This window comes from Microtus oregoni, unplaced genomic scaffold (genome assembly GCF_018167655.1).
Source record: "Microtus oregoni isolate MIOR12 unplaced genomic scaffold, Mior012 000025F_ref0000491, whole genome shotgun sequence".
In the NCBI taxonomy this organism is placed as follows: Eukaryota; Metazoa; Chordata; class Mammalia; order Rodentia; family Cricetidae; genus Microtus; species Microtus oregoni.
Window position 1 is genome coordinate 18,411,230 of NW_024543084.1, and position 13,418 is coordinate 18,424,647.

Here is a 13,418-nt window from a genome sequence, read left to right on the forward strand (position 1 = left end):
AAATATACTGTATTGTTCTGAATTTCTACACTTCTGGGGGTTCTTTAGAATAGTCTGAATGGACTTTTGACACCTAATTTACTTTTTCTGGAATATCTTTGTACCATAGCAGTATAAATAAATGCCTATGTTTCCCCTAAAGATGGGGGAAACACATTTTGAGAGCAGAAAGCAGCAAAATTGGAATGATAAGAAGGAAATGAATTAGCAGATTTAAATATAACACTAGTTAAAGTTTATAGAGCTCCAGGAAAGTGTACCTGCCTCCCAGCTCCGGCAGGGTCCCGGAAGTATGGCTTCCACTGTGTTTGTTGGCTTGCAGCTTCTGTCCTGTTTGCCCAAGTGGCCTTCTCTATGCACTGCTGGTGCTCATGTAGACTGGGATTTCCCAATATTTCATCTCAAGTGCACATTTGGGTGACTTTTTCTCAGCCAACACGCATACCACCAAGTGTTGATGGTGTTTCCATGCCCGGCCCTGAGCTACCCCTCCAGTAGAAGCTTTCAGTAAACAAAAAGAAACAAGGACAACTCTTCCTCATGGCCTGTCAGGTGTGTATCAAAGGATAAGTGTTCTGATTTGAATCTGAAAGGTTCCTCCCAGGCTCACGCTTTGAATGCTTGCTCCCTGTTTCTCACTAGCCCTTTAATGGCTCCCTCTATCAAGATATCTCTTTCCTTTCTCTCCCTCTCTGTTCTTCCCCCTTCTTGAACATTGTTTCTTCATGTTCTACTCCTCCCTCCCCTTCTCTCCCACTTTCCTTTCTCCTCCACCCATCTCCCTCCCCTCCCTGCACACTCTCAGTTTTCTCAGGAGATCTTGTCTGTTTCCCCTTCCCAGGAGGATCCATGGTATGTCTCTCTTAGATTTCTCCTTGTTACCTAGCTTCTCTAGGGTCGTGGATATAGGCTGCTTATTATCCTTTGCTTTACATCTAGTATCCACTTATGAGTGAGTACATATCATGTTTGCATTTCTGGGTCTGGGTTACCTCAATCAGGATGTTTTTTTCCAGTTCCATTCATTTGCATGCAAATTTCAAGATATAATTGTTTTTTACTTCTGAGTAGTACTCCATTGTGGAAATGTATCACATTTTCTTTATCTATTTTTCAGTTGAGGGATAACTAGGTTGTTTCCAGGTTCTGGCTATTATGAATAATGCTGCTATGAACACAGTTGAGCAAATGTCCTTGTGGTATGAGTGTGCATCCTTTGGGTATATGCCCAAGGGGGGTATTGCTAGGTCTTGAGGTAGATTGATTCTCAGTTTTCTGAGAAACTGCCACACTTATTTCTAAAGTGGCTGTGCAAGTTTGCACTCCCACTAGCAATGCAGAAGTGTTCCCTTTACTTTACATTCTCTCCATCATAAGCCATCATTGGTGTTTTCCATCAAAGCCATTCTGACTGGTGTAAGATGGTATCTCAGAGTTGTTTTGATTTACTTTCTCCTAAGGCTAAGGATGTTGAGCAATTTCTTAAGTGTCTTTTGGCCATTTGTAATTCTTCTATTGAGAATTCTCTGTTTAGATATTTACCCCATTTTTAAAAGTGGATTATTTGGTAATTCGATGTCTAGTTTTTTTAATATTTATTTATTTACTTATTATGTATACCATATTATGTCTGCATGTATGCTACAGGCCAGAAAAGGGCACCAGATCTCATTATAGATGGTTGTGAGCCACCATGTGGTTACTGGGAATTGAACTCAGGACCTCTGGAAGAGCAGTCAGTGCTCTTAACCTCTGAGCCATCTCTCCAGCCCAATGACTAGGTTTTTTTTTTTTTAATTCCATATATATTTTAGATATCAGTCCTCTGTCCCATGTGGGGTTAGTGAAGATCTTTTCCCATTCTATAGACTACTGTTTTGTCTTAGTGACTTTGTTCTTTGCCTTACAGAAGCCTCTCAGTTTCAGGAGGTTCCATTTATTAATTGTTTCTCTCAGCGTCTGTGCTACTGGTGTTATTTTTAGGAAGTGGTCTCCTGTGCCCATGTGCTCAAGGTTACTTCCCACTTTCTCTTTAATGAGGTTCAGTGTGACTGGATTTATGTTGAGGTCTTTGATCCATTTGGATTTGAGTTTTGTGTATGGGGATAGATATAGGTCTATCTGCATTCTTCTACATGTTGACATCCAGTTATACCAGCACCATTTGTTGAAGATGCTTTCTTTTTTTCCATTGTGTAGCTTTAGCTTCTTCGTTAAAAACCAGGTGTTCATAGGTGTGTGGATTGATATCTGGGTCTTCAATTCAATTCCATTGGTCCACCTGTCTGTTTTTATGCCAATACAAAGCTGTTTTCATTACTGTAGCTCTATGGTAGAGTTTTGTCAAGGACTAGCCTTGACAAAAATACTTTTTGCCAGGGTAGGAGCATGAGGTTTTGAGATATAAGTAAAGACTATGAAGACACATGAAAAATAATACGAACAGAAACCATGAACAGTACCGGGAGGGCATTCCAGTGAATACTGAAATAGCCCACATTTATTTTTCCATAGCTTTTATACTCAATGTAAATGGGGGTGGGGAGTAACAAAAGACTTTATTAACATGATATGATACAAAGGACAACTCAGTCAACTCCTTTAACACTCTAAAGCATCAAGTCATTAGCATGCTATTGTTTAGGCAGTGAAGCTGCTCTAAACCACTATCCTGAAGGCAGCCACTCTTTAGGTGACCTCATAGTTACAAAGAAGGAGCAGAAGTACATTTGTGTATCCTGACCACCTGTCAGGATGGCATGGATCTACTTAAATGAGCTTTTTAAATGTTTAAAGCATCAAATAATCACATCCCGAGTTGGGACTTGCAACTGTGCTTGTCAGTCACTTAGAGCAACCTCCAACTAACTCTCTGACTGTCAGACAAGGTGGAAATGGGCTTACATTTTTGGGCCTCCACAGGGTTTGAAGTCAGGGATGGTGATGCTTTTGGAAGTTTCTTTATTGTATAGGATTATTTCTCTCTAACTCTTTACTTTGTAGTTTACTGTGATGTGAAAGCCTCTGCCACACATTCCTACTGCCATAAACGGTGCTACCATGCCATGGCTTCCCCACCACAGACAGAAATCTCTTGCCATTGTGAGCCCGAGACATCTTTTCTCCTCTAAGTTGTTTCTGCCAGGTGTGATGTCCTAGCAGCTCAGAAGTAATTCATGGAGACATAAAGCCTGACAGGTGGTGGCATGGAGAATAAGGCTCTGCATAGGGCCTGCCACTGGGAGGAAAGCAGTAAAAAGATACAGTCCTTGCTATCTTGGTATATCAGGCCATTAAAGTATGGACCATTTCCATACACCAGCCGCTATTCCAAGGAAACCCTCCCAACAGCCTAGATGAGGAAGCAGGCACTAGAAAGTCAGTAGCTTGTTAGCGGCCTCACAGGTTTCTTTGGGCTTTTGTCCATGATCCCCCACCCTGAGGCCCAGAAACAAAGCAACATCCTCTTGCAAACTGCTTCTTTTCAAATCGGAGCTGAAGGCTGTGCTGTCTGATGGTCATAGCCTTGAGGAAGTATGGACCTCCTCTGTGCTCTTGTCCTCTCCAGTCCCGAGCTCAGCACCATCAGTATGTTTTCTGTGTTTGCTCTTGAGGTCTGACCATATGCGCCCACAGATCAGGAGGTGGGGCAATGGATGCTTTGCCTTTTAATACTCCCTTTGTCTTATGATACAACTCCTGCTTCTTGGGGGCTCAAGTCATCCAGTTGCTTTGTCTTTCTGTTTCCTTGTCTACCTTCGAAATGCTGATCCTCGGGTTGAGAAAAGCATTCAAATGCCTCCTTCTCCTTGTCTTCTCTTTCTCCTAATCTTTTCTCCCTTCTCCTCTTTCTCCTTGTTTCCTCTCTGTATGTTGATTTTTTTTTTGGTACAAGAATTCACTCTCTAATGCCTAAGACAGAGTTAATTCCTAACAGCATATGCTTGCTGACTGACTAGAGTGTCATAATAGTGGTGACTGTTCTTTGTTAGTAGTCAACAGGTCAGTTCTGTCCATGTGAGTGACAGGTATTAGATCATTTAATTCTCACTGTTCACAAAGCTTATTAGACTTTTGCCATTCCTTTAAAAAGATTTCCTTTTAAAATGTGTCTATATGGGTGCTTGACTGTATATATGTTCTCTACATATATGCCTGGTGCCCAGAGGCCTGAGTAGACATTGCATCCTTTGGATCTAGAGTTCCAGGGAGGTGTAAGCTGCCTGATGTAGATGGTGGGAACCAACTTCATGTCCTCTGTGAGTGCTCTTAGCCACGGAGCATCATCTCTAGCTCCTGTCATTCCCTTTTTATATTTAAGGGGCTGTGTAAAGGGGGGAGGGTAGCTTAGAGTGGTGCCTCACAGTGCTGCTGAGTAGCAGAGTGGGGATTTGATCTTTAGAACCTATACATGCTTGGTAGTCCAGTTGATTTCCGTTTTAGCTGGGCTTTATGTCTCTGACAGCCAATTAGACAGTTGGGCTTCAGAGTAGGCTCAAGAAGGGTAAAAAGAGAGAATCAGATCTAAAGGCCCTAGCCTTGGTTTAACAGATTCTAGGTTCCATACCAAGCAGACTGAGAGAACAGAAGTCCCCAAACCTTAAAGAACAGCCTGGGAAAATGGAACATCTGCTCTATTCACAACAGACCTGTGAAGGAACCATGGTGGTGTGCATGCATGAGTCCAGCCTCTCTTCCTCTACCCCCACTTGAAGCAAGAGACCAATCATATACTGTAGCAAGGAGGTTGCTTGTTTGTTCCCAGCTGCTTAGCCCTGAAATAATCACACAGAAACTGTGTTAATTAAATCACTGCTTGGCCCATTAGCTCTAGCTTCTTATTGGCTAACTCTTACATATTAATTTAACCCATTTTATTAATATGTGTATTGCCATATGGCTGTGGCTTACCCGTTAAAATTCCGGCATCTGTCTCTAGCAGGGCTACATGGCGTCTCTTTGATTTTGCCTCCTTTCTCCAAGAATTCAGTTTAGTTTTCCCTGCCTAGCTCCGTTCCCCTATAGCTCTGCTATAGGCCCAAAGCAGTTCCTTTATAGACAATGATATTTATAGCATACAGAAGGGAATCCCATATCACCTCCCCTTTTCTTTAAATAAAAAGGAAGGTTTTAACTTTAACATAGTAAAATTACATATAACAAAACAGGTATCAAGCAAGAATTACAGTTATATCTATTTTATTTTTTATCATAACTAAGGAAAACTATACTTATAACTACATATTCTTCAACTCCATCAAATGTAGTAATAGGAGCGGTGGGCTGCGTCCCCGGCACCCGGCCGCCCCCACGGCTAGCTTTACCCGAAATAATTATACAGAAACTGTATTCTTCTAAACACTGCTTGGCCCATTTCTATCTAGCTTCTTCTAGGCTAATTCTCACATATTAATTTAGCCCATTTCTAATCATCTGTGTTGCACCCCAAGGTGCGCTTACCGGGAAGATTCTAGCCTACGTCCATCCTGGGTCAGAGCTGAATCGCGTGTGTCTGCCCAGGAGCCAGGAGCATGGCGTCTCTGCTCCAGAGAGCAGAGCTGTCTGTCTCTGTCTGAGGCGTCTTACCTCACTTCCTCTTCCTCCCAGCATTCTGTTCTGTTTACTCCACCCACCTATGTTCTAAGCTATGAGCCCAAGCAGTTTGTTTATTACTTAACCAATGAAATCAAAAGATTGATATATGACACTCCCACATCAATCAAAGACTCCAGAAGGATATAATATTACCTAAGTAAACAGGAAGTGCATTTTAAGTAACTTTCAAAATCCTAGAATTGACAGAGACATCTTGCTGCCTGAACAGTCACTCAAAGTTCTTTTGTATTGTTGGGGCATCCATCTTCAGCCCATAGTATCCAGCAGACTTTTCCATGAAGCAGGAAATTTCAAAGACAGTTCCACCTATATTGGCAGTTTGTCAATCAGTTTTTTCTGTGTCCTGTAGAATGTCTAGCAGACTCTTCCATGAAGCAGGAACCCCAAAGGACTGTCTCATCTTTAGGCAAGTTTGACAGTCATTTCTTTGTGGGTCCTGCATGTCCAGTTCTTCAAGTAGTACAGGCAAGAGCAGTTTCTTGTCCAAATGGCCAACCAACTCCATAAGGAGCCTCTTTGATGCTCATCATCCTCTTGAAGTAGATTGGTGCTGCCAGGAGCAGATGTGTCTCATTCTCATGAAAAGCCCTAAGTTCTTAAAACATTTTAAATGCCATATTCTGTAGTCTTTGAAAGGTTTGAAGAATACCTATTGGGACTGGAGAGATGGCTCAGCAGTTAAGAGCACTGACTGCTCTTCCAGAGGACCTGGGTTCAATTCCCAGCACCCACATGGCAGCTCACAACTGTCTGAAAATCCAGTTCCAGGGGATCTGACACCTTCACACCAATGCACATAAAATAAAGATAAATAAATCATAAATTTTTAAAAAAGAGTACCTATCTATCTGAAATACATTTCTGAACATCTAGAAAATTTAACTAACATGACTACAAGCTTGAATATTATAAATGATTATTAACTGTATTTCTCGTTACATATTACATTTTAAATGAGCTGCACAAACACAATACCTTAATCAAGAGCAGAAACATATATACACACAGTATAACAAAGTTGACCTTAAATTTTTAAAGCAAGATCCAAACCAATGCAAATCTCTATAGCACATCCTCTTTAAATGTAAAGAAACATTTGTAAACAATTATTTTGGGAATTTGAATGTAGTTCTCTAGACTATTTTCTGCTGATTGGGGGTGCCGTTAATCAGGTCTTTTATGGTGTATTCTGTGTGATAGGTTCATCTCAGTGAGCAGTTGGGTGAAGTAACTTCTGGGGGGTGTTTATGGTAACCTTCCAGGGACCATACGTATTTGTCCATCAAACCGTATTTGTCTGGAAGCAATCCACAGGTTCTCATCGTCCGTGGAAACAAAAGAAGAACCTCTTTTCAAAGCAACATATTCTTAGACCCAAATTCTGAAGTCAAGTTATCTTTGTAATATACATGCTGGTTTAGCTTAGCAGCCTATATAATGAAATGTCTCTCTGAACTTAGTTCCTTCACAGTAAAAAAAATTCAAAGAAAACACAATAATATTCATAATCTGGACTCTCTGTGAATTTTTTATCTTTATTTGGTTTATTCTTTGTTTACTCCTTTTAAGTAATGACTGTCTGTACTCTGTCTCTTTAAAGACTTTACCATTTTTTAAAACCATTTGCTCTTTTTTATATAACTTTCTATACTAATACTAATTTTCTACATTTATCCAACACTGTGACTCATTTAGAGGTCTTTTAAATCTAAATCTCTCCTATTTTGTATCTCTAATTCTTTACTGTCTTGAAGAGCTTTTAAAATGGTAAGCAGCTTGGATTGTAGCTGCTCTGAATGTTGGCTCAACCTCTCTCCACTTTCAAAATGGTGGAGGTACCATTACTGCCAGCTCTGGGGCCACCAGGCAGGAGCTACACTCAGCACTTTAATTCTGAGAATGATCATGCAGCATATAAGCCCTTTTTATCTGAGTATTAGCTAAATATGCTATAAGCAGAGCATTGCATGGCTTGGAAACATCTCTGTGTATGGCGGCAGGAATCCACCTAGTAGTCCTGATACCACCGCCTGCCCAGGTGGGGGAGGGGTGCTGAGCTGCAGGCAGGGTCTCAGCTACTTTCCCAAGCAAGCATACAAGCACCGGGGCCCACAAACCCTATTCAAGTGCTCCACAGCCAGACCTCCAGAAAGAGTCAATCTTGGGCTGTCACCACCCAACTTTTATTATTTTTTTAAGACAGGATCTCACTATGTAATCCTGACTGGCCTAGGACTTGATATATAAACCAGGCTGGCCTCAGGCACATAAAGATTTGTCTGTCTCTGTCAGCTTAAATTTTTGAGACTGTGTCTCTCCTCGAATCTTGGTAGCCAACCAATTAAGTAAGACTGACCAGCTAGCCTGCCCCTGAGATCTGCCCACCTCTGTCTCTCTAGGGTTATATAGTGCAAGACCAACATGCAGATCTGTATCTGAGTTGTGCAGATCAAACTCAGGTTTTCACGTCTGTATGCTAGGTGACTTACTCGCTGTCTCCCAGGCCTCTGCCACTGTTTCTACTCCAGAAAGTTAACTGTCTTACCTCTCACTCAGACCTCCTGCCATTACTGAAATAATGTTATTCTCACTATTCTGTGTGTGATAAGAGTATTAACATTTGTTATGATGTGTTGGGAACTTTGCTGGTTTTTATTATAATCAACTTATTTTATTCTCATATTCTGAGGAATACTCAGAAGTTGGAGCCATTGTTATTGGAAAAAATCAGGAGGAGTAGTGTTCAAAGACTTACAAAAATATAGACTTGGTATTTGACTCTGTAAAAAAAAAGGATTTTTAAAAATTAAATTTGTTTAAAATTTCATACATGCATACAAAATATCTTTTTATTTTGTGGCTTTTTAAGACAGCCTTTCTCTGTATCTTTGGAGCTTGTGCTGGAACTCACTCTGTAGACCAGACTGGCCTCGAACTCACAGAGTCCACCTGTCTCTGCCTCCTGAGTGCTGGGATTACAGGCATGCATCACCACCACAACCGCTTGGTTTAATGTATCTTGATCATATTCATGCCCTCCCCTAACTTGTCCCAGATTCACCCCTAGTCTCTCCCAAATTCCTGACTAACTTCTTCCCCGCTTTTTTTTTTTAATTAAATTCCAATTTGTGTTGTCCATGTACTTCTGACTTTGAGGCCATCCATTGGAGATGGCTGACCTACCAGGGGCACATTTATGATAAACAACCCCCTTCCCCATAGCCACCAACTGTCAATAGCTTCTCATCTAGGAGTTGGGGCTTGGGAGCTCCCCACTTCCATTCTAGAACATTGACTGGCTTGGTCCTATGTGGGTTTTGTAGCCTGAGCTTCTGTGAATTCATGAGTGCAGAGAGCCTGTCACGTCCATAAGATATTGTCTGCTCCTGACCTCTGGCTCTCATCATCTTTCTGTTCTCCGTTCCGTGATGGTCTCTGAGCCTTCCAGAGTGGAGGTGTGATGTATCCCAGTTTGGTTGAGCACGCCATAGACGTTCCACCTCTGCACTTTGGCCAGTTGTGAGTTTCTATATTAACCACTCTCCACAGCAATGTGAAATTTCTCTGATGGGGTCTGAGAGCAGCGCTAATCTGGGTGTTGAGATAGGAATTTTAAAAAGTTTGATACCATGACCATCTAGAAAATAATAATTGCAGTGAACTCCTCTTTCTGATGTAGAGGTTAAGCTGAGGACTGTGCCCTGTAAAAGTGAGAACAGCTTACAGAGGGCTGACAGTTTAGGGCAGACAGAAGTCAGCTAACTAGTTCCAGACAGGCCTGGACGCAGCGCGCGTGCGCAAATTGTCCCTCAGGCTCCGCCCCCGCCCCGCCCCCTGGGAGGCGCTCGCTCCTGGCTCTGGGGCTTGCGCACTGCGTCCCCAGCCAGAGGCTCCTTCCCGACCGGGGACTTCCGGTACGCCGGGTGCGGTTCCGGGTCGTGTCGCGGCTCGGGGTAACAGGGCTGCTGTTGCCGGCCGGCGGCGGCGGGGCGCGGCGGGGTCATGAGGGCGAGTTTGGGGCGCGGCAGCCGAGCCGGCCGGTAGAAGCGCCGGTCCTCGAGGTGCAGGGGCCGAGAGGCGTGGGGAAGCCGGGGCCTCCCTCAGGGACGTGTCCTGGGCGAGGCGGCCCGTAGTGTGGAAGCAGCTTCAGGTAAAGGTTGCCCCAGCCGCCGCCCCCTGGCCCGCGGCACCCTGTGGCCCTCAGCACCCTGCTGCCCTCGCTGCCCAGCGGCCGCCCGTCGGGGCCGTGCTCGGTGGCCTGGGAGCATCCGTTTCCTGGCCCTTCCCGAGCCTGACAGCTGGGTGTGTGACTTAGGTGAGGAGAGGCTGTGGACTGGTGGTGTGGGGGCGGGAGCGGGGGGCCCCAGGCACCGGCGGCTTCAGGCCCAGAATCGGCAAGGTCCGGTGCCCCAGCTCCATTCTGTGAAATCAGGTCTTCAAAGCATTGCCTGGGCAGTCCTGACCCAGTCCTGCAGATTGTTTTCCTATCTGGAGTGCTGCTGGGAACTTGGATTCCGGTTTTTCTGTTTATGGGAGTGGCAGGAGTTGTGTAGCTGGGAGTGGGTGGGAAGAAGAAAAGACCAGAGTTTAAAGAAGTGTATAACTCCAACTGTAAGATGAACCAGGGACCTAGAAATTTGTTACACATTCTTTGAATGATTGCAAATATTTGAAACTGTCGCGGTCCCCAACTCCGTGCTTGTTATAAACCTCCAAACAGCCAAGTCCAAAACCCTCTGCCGTGTGAATAGTGACGTGGACACACTCATCAGTTAAAACGTCGGCATTCACTTGACGAACAGAAGGGATGGGTCCCTCCAGTGAACACCTGTCAGAGCAGAAATAAAGTGCGTTATTCCTGTGTTTTGGGGCCCCACTAGCTGCAATGAAAGTACTTGCTCAGTGATAATTGCCCCCATCTTTTTCAGCTTCCACTTCTGCAAACTCACTGGAGTCTGAGGTTGACGGGGCATACCAGGTGCCTCTTTGCTATTCAGCTGGGTGCTCACATCTGCCGTCAGCTACTAGATGTGCAGAGTTCCTGCATAGCATCTTTGCGCCTATGGCTCCTGGCTAGTTTCTGCAGTTAAGCTTATTAAAGTCCCCATTATAGCCTCCCTCTGGATAAGTAAGATCTCAGATCACTTTTGATTTGTTCCCAAGTACTGAAAAAAGAAAGTTTACCTTGCCTCATCTAGAAGCTTCCCGGGTTTTGGTTTCTAACACATTATTTATGCTTCCCACGGTTCAACTGTAGGTGGTCTTGCTTAACCAATTAGGGACAATCCAGCGTCTAATGATTTCTTTCTTTACTTCTTTCTTAAGAATTATCTTTTTTTTTTTAATATTTATTTATTTATTATGTTTACAATATTCTGTCTGTGTGTATGTCTGCAGACCAGAAGAGGGCACCAGACCTCATTACAGATGGTTGTGAGCCACCATGTGGTTGCTGGGAATTGAACTCAGAACCTTTGGAAGAGCAGGCAATGCTCTTAACCACTGAGCCATCTCTCCAGCCCTTAAGAATTATCTTTTAAATATATGTGTCCATGTGGGGTTTGTGTGAGGGCAGTTGCCTGCAGCGGTGAGAAAAGCAGAAGAGGGTGTCAGATGCCCTAGGGCTGGAGCCACTGATGCTTGTGAGGGACATGTGGGTGCTGGGAACTGAACTTGGGTCCTCCACAAGAGCAGTCCTGGCTCTTAACTGCTAAACTGTGTCTCTAGCCCTGGGGATGATTTCTTACTTAGAACCCTATAAACGCTTGTTATTTATAGTCATTTGATCTAGCAAGCATTTATTGTGTGTAGATATAGGTCAGGCACTGTCGTACAGTTAAAGAAGACTCTGTCGCCGGGCAGTGGTGGTGCATGTCTTTAAACTTAGCAATTGGTAGGCAGAGGCAGGCAGATCTCTGTGAGTTCGAGGCCAGTCTGGTCTACAAGAGCTAGTTCCAGGACAGGCTCCAAAGCTACAGAGAAACCCTGTCTCGAAAAACCCCCAACAAAACAAAACCCCAAACCAAAGATTGTCATTTTGTGCTGTGAGAGGGAAGTTGTCCCTTCAGTGCGGTGACAGGCACCGGCATGAGGAGTTTCTCAGGAGTGGGGGTAGTGAAGTGTTAGCTTTTGAGAAATGACTTCTGGTCAAGGGAATGAGCAAAATGCAAGGTAAATTGAACTTTAGTTTTTCTCATTTAATCATTTTAACTAAAACTTATAGACAGGAAGACATAGGATAATTACACAACTGGTATGAGACAGAGCCAGGTCTTGCCTTCTTTCTTTCCATGGCACTCTATGCAGGTACATATTGAAACAGCAGAGTAAGAGGAAAAAGAATGTTGAAATGGACAGCAAGAAACTCCTCTAAAGGCAGACAAGGCAAGGTCCTGTGGTGCAGGCCTGCTGCATGACAGCCTGAGACAACAGAGTACTTGCACAGATTGCTTGAGGCTAGCCTGGGCGTTAGGGAACCCCCCCCCCCCCTTTTTTAAAAAAAAAAAAAAGACATGTTGGGCTGGAGAGCTATTCCAGCAGTTCAGAGCTCAGGAGGCTCTTGTAGAGGACCTGGGTTCAGTTCCCAGTACCTGCATGGTAGCTCACAACCATCTATAATGGGATCTGATGCCCTCTTCTGGCATGCAGGCATACGTTCAGACAACATGCATACACATAACTAAAAAAAATATTTGTTAGCAGGCGGTGGTGGCTCATGCCTTTAATTTTAGCACTTGGGAAACAGAGGCAGATGGAACTTTGTGAGTTTAAAGTCAGCCTGGTCTACAGCCTGAGTTTCAGGATGGCCATATCTACACAGGGAAACCCTGTCTCCACTCCCCTTCCCCCATAAAAAAGGAAAAAAAGAAGAAAAGAAACCAAGCACCCTAAGCTGATCTTTCTAAGCAACACTTCAGATTTGGGATGTTCAAGTTCGTAATGCTCATCTAGTGAAGTCTGTGAACTGGCTCCAAAACTCAGAAAAATCCGAAACCACTTCTGGCCCCAAAAACATTTTGAATAAGGAATTCTCAACCTTCCAATTGTCAGGTTCACCTAATGACAGCTACAGCATCTCTGGGATGTGGTCCCAGAGGGTGAGTGGGTTTCTAGTGCGAGTAAAACCAAGTCATTGCACATGTTTCTCAGCTGTTAGATAATTTGTTGGAAGTCAGTGTCCTATGAAGTCTTACTCAAATCAAATTACAAAAAGTTCCAGGCATATCACTAGGATATTGCCATTGCTGCTTTTAGCCATTTTGAGAGGTCAAGTGGAAGGGCTAGATTCTGAGAGCACGAATGCCAGGCAGTCAAGATCAGTTTCAGTTTCTACCCTGACTTGCCAGTTGATAAAGACTTGGAGGGTCTGTGATTCATTCAGCAGTTACAGGCAAAATGTTAGGCCCTTGAGATGCCACTGGGAATAAAGCCAGGTCCCCACTTTGTGGCCATTGGCATTCCAGTGGGGAAAATGTGTGTAGATGAAGTAGCACGTTCTGTATGTGCTGCCCCAGGGTCTGTCCCTGTGAGGGAAGGTGTGAGCGTCACCCTGGTTTTATAGATGAGGGAACTAGGGCATGGAAAAGATAAATAACTTCTTGGGGTGGGTGCAGCTCAGTGGTAGAGTTAGTACTTAGCCTGAGTGAGGAACGAAAAAGTAAACAAAAGAAAAAGAAGTTTGCTGAGTTTTATACAATTGATATTTTGAGCTAAAGGATTTCTGCCAGCCTCTTCAGTCCTGTGCTAGGTTGCTTGTTCTTGCTGTCTGAATGTGCACCTGATTGAAATGCTACAAAGAGGAG

At 43.8% G+C, this 13,418-nt stretch overlaps 1 protein-coding gene across 7 annotated transcripts in view; it reads left to right on the forward strand.

Moving 5' to 3' along the window:
• Mapkap1 (MAPK associated protein 1) overlaps nucleotides 1-13,418 on the forward strand; it is a 254,905-nt gene that overhangs the window by 16,012 nt on the left and 225,475 nt on the right. For 2 of the 7 annotated variants that reach the window (XM_041674617.1, XM_041674618.1), the window contains exon 1: nucleotides 9,667-9,931. The exons of 1 other annotated variant lie outside the window; for it this stretch is intronic. The gene's annotated coding sequence lies outside the window, so the exon portion shown is untranslated. Of the gene's footprint in view, nucleotides 1-9,524; nucleotides 9,932-13,418 lie in introns of those variants that run through there. 4 more of the 7 variants (XM_041674608.1, XM_041674615.1, XM_041674611.1 and 1 more) reach the window with 3 other exon arrangements.